Source organism: Phycodurus eques, unplaced genomic scaffold (genome assembly GCF_024500275.1).
Source record: "Phycodurus eques isolate BA_2022a unplaced genomic scaffold, UOR_Pequ_1.1 contig_696, whole genome shotgun sequence".
In the NCBI taxonomy this organism is placed as follows: Eukaryota; Metazoa; Chordata; class Actinopteri; order Syngnathiformes; family Syngnathidae; genus Phycodurus; species Phycodurus eques.
In genome coordinates, this window is record NW_026904692.1 from 1 (window position 1) to 6,798 (window position 6,798).

General features: G+C 35.5%; 4 non-coding genes and 5 pseudogenes across 4 annotated transcripts; all 9 read left to right on the forward strand.

The window, feature by feature from the left end:
• Positions 1-658: 658 nt before the first annotated feature.
• Positions 659-767, forward strand: LOC133398964 (5S ribosomal RNA; annotated as a pseudogene).
• A 505-nt stretch (positions 768-1,272) lies between these two features.
• On the forward strand, positions 1,273-1,381 carry LOC133398966 (5S ribosomal RNA; annotated as a pseudogene).
• A 487-nt stretch (positions 1,382-1,868) lies between these two features.
• Positions 1,869-1,977, forward strand: LOC133398965 (5S ribosomal RNA; annotated as a pseudogene).
• Positions 1,978-2,547: 570 nt separating this feature from the next.
• Positions 2,548-2,656, forward strand: LOC133398971 (5S ribosomal RNA; annotated as a pseudogene).
• A 503-nt stretch (positions 2,657-3,159) lies between these two features.
• LOC133398967 (5S ribosomal RNA) lies at positions 3,160-3,268 on the forward strand (annotated as a pseudogene).
• Positions 3,269-3,762: 494 nt separating this feature from the next.
• LOC133398970 (5S ribosomal RNA) lies at positions 3,763-3,881 on the forward strand. The gene has a single exon (XR_009768142.1). It is a non-coding gene; the product is annotated as a 5S ribosomal RNA (ribosomal RNA).
• Positions 3,882-5,236: 1,355 nt separating this feature from the next.
• On the forward strand, positions 5,237-5,355 carry LOC133398963 (5S ribosomal RNA). The gene has a single exon (XR_009768139.1). It is a non-coding gene; the product is annotated as a 5S ribosomal RNA (ribosomal RNA).
• Positions 5,356-5,893: 538 nt separating this feature from the next.
• Positions 5,894-6,011, forward strand: LOC133398969 (5S ribosomal RNA). The gene has a single exon (XR_009768141.1). It is a non-coding gene; the product is annotated as a 5S ribosomal RNA (ribosomal RNA).
• A 490-nt stretch (positions 6,012-6,501) lies between these two features.
• LOC133398968 (5S ribosomal RNA) lies at positions 6,502-6,620 on the forward strand. The gene has a single exon (XR_009768140.1). It is a non-coding gene; the product is annotated as a 5S ribosomal RNA (ribosomal RNA).
• Positions 6,621-6,798: the final 178 nt, after the last annotated feature.

The window sequence follows — 6,798 nt, forward strand, 5'->3', positions numbered from 1 at the left end:
CGCAGGCCTACTAGCACTTCGGGAAGCTGCGGGGGCCTGGTTAGTACTTGGATGGGAGACCGCCTGGGAATACCAGGTGCCGTAAGCTTTTTCACTTTAGATTCTCGTGGAATCGTTTTCTTTTCGGTGGTTGACCGAAATTATAATGCAGTCATCCTCTCTCTTATGATTTACTGTCTCTTTATTAGGAGACAGAATCTTCAAGTAGCTTTTTTAAACATCCCGTTTCTCCTTTTCCGACAGTAAAAATAAAATAAAATTGATACACACATATATCTATATATATATATATGTATATATATGTATATATATATATATATATATATATATATATATATATAGAGAGAGAGAGAGAGAGAGAGAGAGAGAGAGAGATAGAAATATATATATTAGTATCACGTGATACGTCACAATTTTATCACATCAGTGCTTTTAATTGGCTCGAGGCTAAGGATACAAAGGTATGGATTTTTAAATGATTCGTAATTATTGCACATTATTGTGTGGACCTCAAAGTTCGCATCATCCACACAAAAAAAAATCCAAAATAGACCAGCCAACAATTGGAGAATAAAGATGACGCGATCCGCTTGAGATATTTTTAAGCGAAATATGATATTTTTTAAATATAAAATGTTGCTTTTCAGGTAACCATGTGGCTTACGGCCATACTACCCTGAGAACGCCCGATCTCGGAAGCTAAACAGGGGCGGGCCTGGTTAGTACTTGGATGGGAGACCGCCTGGGATTACCAGGTGCCGTAAGCTTTTTCACTTTAGATTCTCGTGGAATCGTTTTCTTATCGGTGGTTGACCGAAATTATAATGCAGTCATCCTCTCTCTTATGATTTACCGTCTCTTTATTAGGAGACAGAATCTTCAAGTAGCTTTATTAAACATCCCGTTTCTCCTTTTCCGACAGTAAAAATAAAATAAAATCGATACACATATATCTATATATCTATCTATATATATATATATATCTATATATATATATATATATATTAGTATCACGTGATACGTCACAATTTTATCACATCAGTGCTTTTAATTGGCTCGAGGCTAAGGATACAAAGGTATGGATTTTTAAATGATTCGTAATTATTGCACATTATTGTGTGGACCTCAAAGTTCGCATCATCCACACACAAAAAATCCAAAATAGACCAGCCAACAATTGGAGAATAAAGATGATGCGATCCGCTCGAGATATTTTTAAGCGAAATATGATATTTTTTAAATATAAAATTTTGCTTTTCAGGTCACCATGTGGCTTACGGCCATACTACCCTGAGGAAACCCGATCTCTGAAGCTAAGCAGGGGTGGGCCTGGTTAGTACTTGGATGGGAGACCGCCTGGGAATACCAGGTCCCATAAGTTTTTCACTTTAGATTCTCGTGGAATCGTTTTCTTATCGGTGGTTGACCGAAATTATAATGCAGTCATCCTCTCTCTTATGATTTACCGTCTCTTTATTAGGAGACAGAATCTTCAAGTACCTTTTTTAAACATCCCGTTTCTCCTTTTCCGACAGTAAAAATAAAATAAAATCGATACACACATATATCTATATATATATATATATATATATATATATATTAGTATCACGTGATACGTCACAATTTTATCACATCAGTGCTTTTAATTGGCTCGAGGCTAAGGATACAAAGGTATGGATTTTTAAATGATTCGTAATTATTGCACATTATTGTGTGGACCTCAAAGTTCGCATCATCCACACAAAAAAAAATCCAAAATAGACCAGCCAACAATTGGAGAATAAAGATGACGCGATCCGCTCGAGATATTTTTAAGCGAAATATGATATTTTTTACATATAAAATGTTGCTTTTGAGGTAACCATGTGGCTTATGGCCATACTACCCTGAGAACGCCCGATCTCGGAAGCTAAGTAGGGGCGAGCCTGGTTAGTACTTGGATGGGAGACCGCCTGGGAATACCAGGTGCCGTAAGCTTTTTCACTTTAGATTCTCGTGGAATCGTTTTCTTTTCGGTGGTTGACCGAAATTATAATGCAGTCATCCTCTCTCTTATGATTTACTGTCTCTTTATTAGGAGACAGAATCTTCAAGTAGCTTTTTTAAACATCCCGTTTCTCCTTTTCCGACAGTAAAAATAAAATAAAATTGATACACACATATATCTATATATATATATGTATATATATGTATATATATATATATATATATATATATATATATAGAGAGAGAGAGAGAGAGAGAGAGAGAGAGAGAGAGAGAGATAGAAATATATATATTAGTATCACGTGATACGTCACAATTTTATCACATCAGTGCTTTTAATTGGCTCGAGGCTAAGGATACAAAGGTATGGATTTTTAAATGATTCGTAATTATTGCACATTATTGTGTGGACCTCAAAGTTCGCATCATCCACACAAAAAAAAATCCAAAATAGACCAGCCAACAATTGGAGAATAAAGATGACGCGATCCGCTTGAGATATTTTTAAGCGAAATATGATATTTTTTAAATATAAAATGTTGCTTTTCAGGTAACCATGTGGCTTACGGCCATACTACCCTGAGAACGCCCGATCTCGGAAGCTAAGCAGGGGCGGGCCTGGTTAGTACTTGGATGGGAGACCGCCTGGGAATACCAGGTGCCGTAAGCTTTTTCACTTTAGATTCTCGTGGAATCGTTTTCTTATCGGTGGTTGACCTAAATTATAATGCAGTCATCCTCTCTCTTATGATTTACCGTCTCTTTATTAGGAGACAGAATCTTCAAGTACCTTTTTTAAACATCCCGTTTCTCCTTTTCCGACAGTAAAAATAAAATAAAATCGATATACACATATATATATATATATATATATATATATATATATATATATATATATATATATATTAGTATTACGTGATACGTCACAATTTTATCACATCAGTGCTTTTAATTGGCTCGAGGCTAAGGATACAAAGGTATGGATTTTTAAATGATTCGTAATTATTGCACATTATTGTGTGGACCTCAAAGTTCGCATCATCCACACACAAAAAATCCAAAATAGACCAGCCAACAATTGGAGAATAAAGATGATGCGATCCGCTCGAGATATTTTTAAGCGAAATATGATATTTTTTAAATATAAAATTTTGCTTTTCAGGTCACCATGTGGCTTACGGCCATACTACCCTGAGGAAACCCGATCTCTGAAGCTAAGCAGGGGTGGGCCTGGTTAGTACTTGGATGGGAGACCGCCTGGGAATACCAGGTCCCATAAGTTTTTCACTTTGGATTCTCGTGGAATCGTTTTCTTATCGGTGGTTGACCGAAATTATAATGCAGTCATCCTCTCTCTTATGATTTACCGTCTCTTTATTAGGAGACAGAATCTTCAAGTACCTTTTTTAAACATCCCGTTTCTCCTTTTCCGACAGTAAATAAAATAAAATCGATACACACATATATCTATATATATATATATATATATATATATTATTATATTAGTATCACGAGATACGTCACAATTTATCACATCAGTGCTTTTAATTATTGGCTCGAGGCTAGGATACAAAGGTATGGATTTTTTAAATGATGATTACGTAATTATTGCACATTATTGTGTGGACCTCAAAGTTCGCATCATCCACACAAAAAAAATCCAAAATAGACCAGCCAACAATTGGAGAATAAAGATGACGCGATCCGCTGGAAATATTTTTAAGCGAAATATGATATTTTTTAAATATAAAATGTTGCTTTTCAGGTAACCATGTGGCTTACGGCCATACTACCCTGAGAACGCCCGATCTCATCTGATCTCGGAAGCTAAGCAGGGGTGGGCCTGGTTGGCACTTGGATGGGAGACCGCCTGGGAATACCAGGTGCTGTAAGCTTTTTCACTTTAGATTCTCGTGGAATCGTTTTCTTATCGGTGGTTGACCTAAATTATAATGCAGTCATTCTCTCTCTTATGACTTACCGTCTCTTTATTAGGAGACAGAATCTTCACGTACCTTTTTTAAACATCCCGTTTCTCCTTTTCCGACAGTAAAAAAAAAATAAAAATCTATACACACATATATCTATATATATATATATATATAGATATATATATATATAGATATATTAGTATCACGTGATACGTCACAATTTTATCACATCAGTGCTTTTAATTGGCTCAAGGCTAAGGATACGAAGGTATGGATTTTTAAATGATACGTAATTATTGCACATTATTGTGTGGACCTGTACTTGGAGGGGAGACCGCCTGGCGATACCAGGTGCAGTAAGCTTTTTCACTTTAGATTCTCGTGGAAAGCGTTTTCTTATCGGTGGTTGACTAAATTATAACCGCAGTCATCTCTCTCTTAATGATTTACCGTCTCTTTATTAGGAGACAGAATCTAAGTACTTTTTTTAAAACAGCCCGTTTCTCCTTTTCCGACAGTAAAAAAATAAAATAAATCGATACACACATATATCGACATATGATATAATCTATATCTATATTATATATAGATATATAATAAATAAATTATATAAATATCTAATATCTTATATATATATGAGTATCACGTGATACGTCACAATTTTCTCAATCAGTGCTTTAATTGCCGGCCATACTGATTCTCGTGAATCGTTTTTCTTATCGGTGGGTGACCTAAAAATTATAACGCAGTCTCCTCATCTCTTATGATTTACCGTCTCTTTATTAGGAGGACAGAATCTTCAGTGATTTACGTCTCTTTATTAGGAGCAGAATCTTCAAGTACTTTTCTTTAAACAATCCGTTTCTCCTTTTACGACAGTAAAATAAAATAAAATCGATAACACACTATATATCGAACATATATATTATCTATATATATATATATGATGATATCTATATAAAATATATATATATAGATATATATATATAATTATATTATATATATGAGTATCACGTGATACGGCATCAATTTTATCACATCAGTGCGTTTAATTGGCGCGAGGCTAAGGATAAAAAGTACCACTGGATACATCAGGGCTGTGTAGCTTTTTCACTTTTAGATTCTCGCGGAATCAGTGCTTCTTAGATTCGTAATTATTGCACATTATTGTGTGGACCTCAAGTTCGCATCATCCACACAAAAAAAAATCCAAATAACCAGCCAACAATTGGAGAAGAAGATGACGCGATCCGCTCGAGATATTCTAAGCGAAATATGATATTTTTTTAATATAAAATTTAGCTTTTCATCTACCATGTGCTTACGGCCATACTACCCTGAAAACGCCCGATCTCGTCCGATCTCGGAAGCTAAGCAGGGGCGGGCCTGGTTAGTACTTGGATGGGAGACCGCCTGGGAATACCAGGTGCCGTAAGCTTTTTCACTTTAGATTCTCGTGAATCGTTTTCTTATCGGTGGTTGACCTAAATTATAACGCAGTCATCCTCTCTCTATGATTTACCGTCTCTTTATTAGGAGACAGAATCTTCAAGTACTTTTTTTAAACATCCCGTTTCTCTTTCCGACAGTAAAAATAAAATAAAATCGATACACACATATATCGACATATATATATATCTAGATATATAATATATATAATATATATATATAATAAATACTAATTATATATATATAATATATATATATATATGAGTATCACGTGATACGTCACAATTTTATCACATCAGTGCTTTTAATTGGCTCGAGGCTAAGGATACAAAGGTATGGATTTTAAATGATTCGTAATTATTGCACATTATTGTGTGGACCTCAAAGTTCGCATCATCCACACAAAAAAAATCCAAAATAGACCAGCCAACAATTGGAGAAGAAAGATGACGCGATCCGCTCGAGATATTTCTAAGCGAAATATGATATTTTTTAAATATAAATTTAGCTTTTCATCTAACCATGTGGCTTACGGCCATACTACCCTGAAACGCCCGATCTCGTCCGATCTCGGAAGCTAAGCAGGGGCGGGCCTGGTTAGTACTTGGATGGGAGACCGCCTGGGAATACCAGGTGCCGTAAGCTTTTTCACTTTAGATTCTCGTGGAATCGTTTTCTTATCGGTGGTTGACCTAAATTATAACGCAGTCATCCTCTCTCTTATGATTTACCGTCTCTTTATTAGGAGACAGAATCTTCAAGTACTTTTTTTAAACATCCCGTTTCTCCTTTTCCGACAGTAAAAATAAAATAAAATCGATACACACATATATCGACATATATATATCTATATATATATATATATATATGAGTATCACGTGATACGTCACAATTTTATCACATCAGTGCTTTTAATTGGCTCGAGGCTAAGGATACAAAGGTATGGATTTTTAAATGATTCGTAATTATTGCACATTATTGTGTGGACCTCAAAGTTCGCATCATCCACACAAAAAAATCCAAAATAGACTAGCCAACAATTGGAGAATAAAGATGACGCGATCCGCTCGAGATATTTTTAAGCGAAATATGATATTTTTTAAATATAAAATTTTGCTTTTCAGGTAACCATGTGGCTTACGGCCATACTACCCTGAGAACGCCCGATCTCGTCCGATCTCGGAAGCTAAGCAGGGGCGGGCCTGGTTAGTACTTGGATGGGAGACCGCCTGGGAATACCAGGTGCCGTAAGCTTTTTCACTTTAGATTCTCGTGGAATCGTTTTCTTATCGGTGGTTGACCTAAATTATAATGCAGTCATCCTCTCTCTTATGATTTACCGTCTCTTTATTAGGAGACAGAATCTTCAAGTACTTTTTTTAAACATCCCGTTTCTCCTTTTCCGACAGTAAAAATAAAATAAAATCGATAC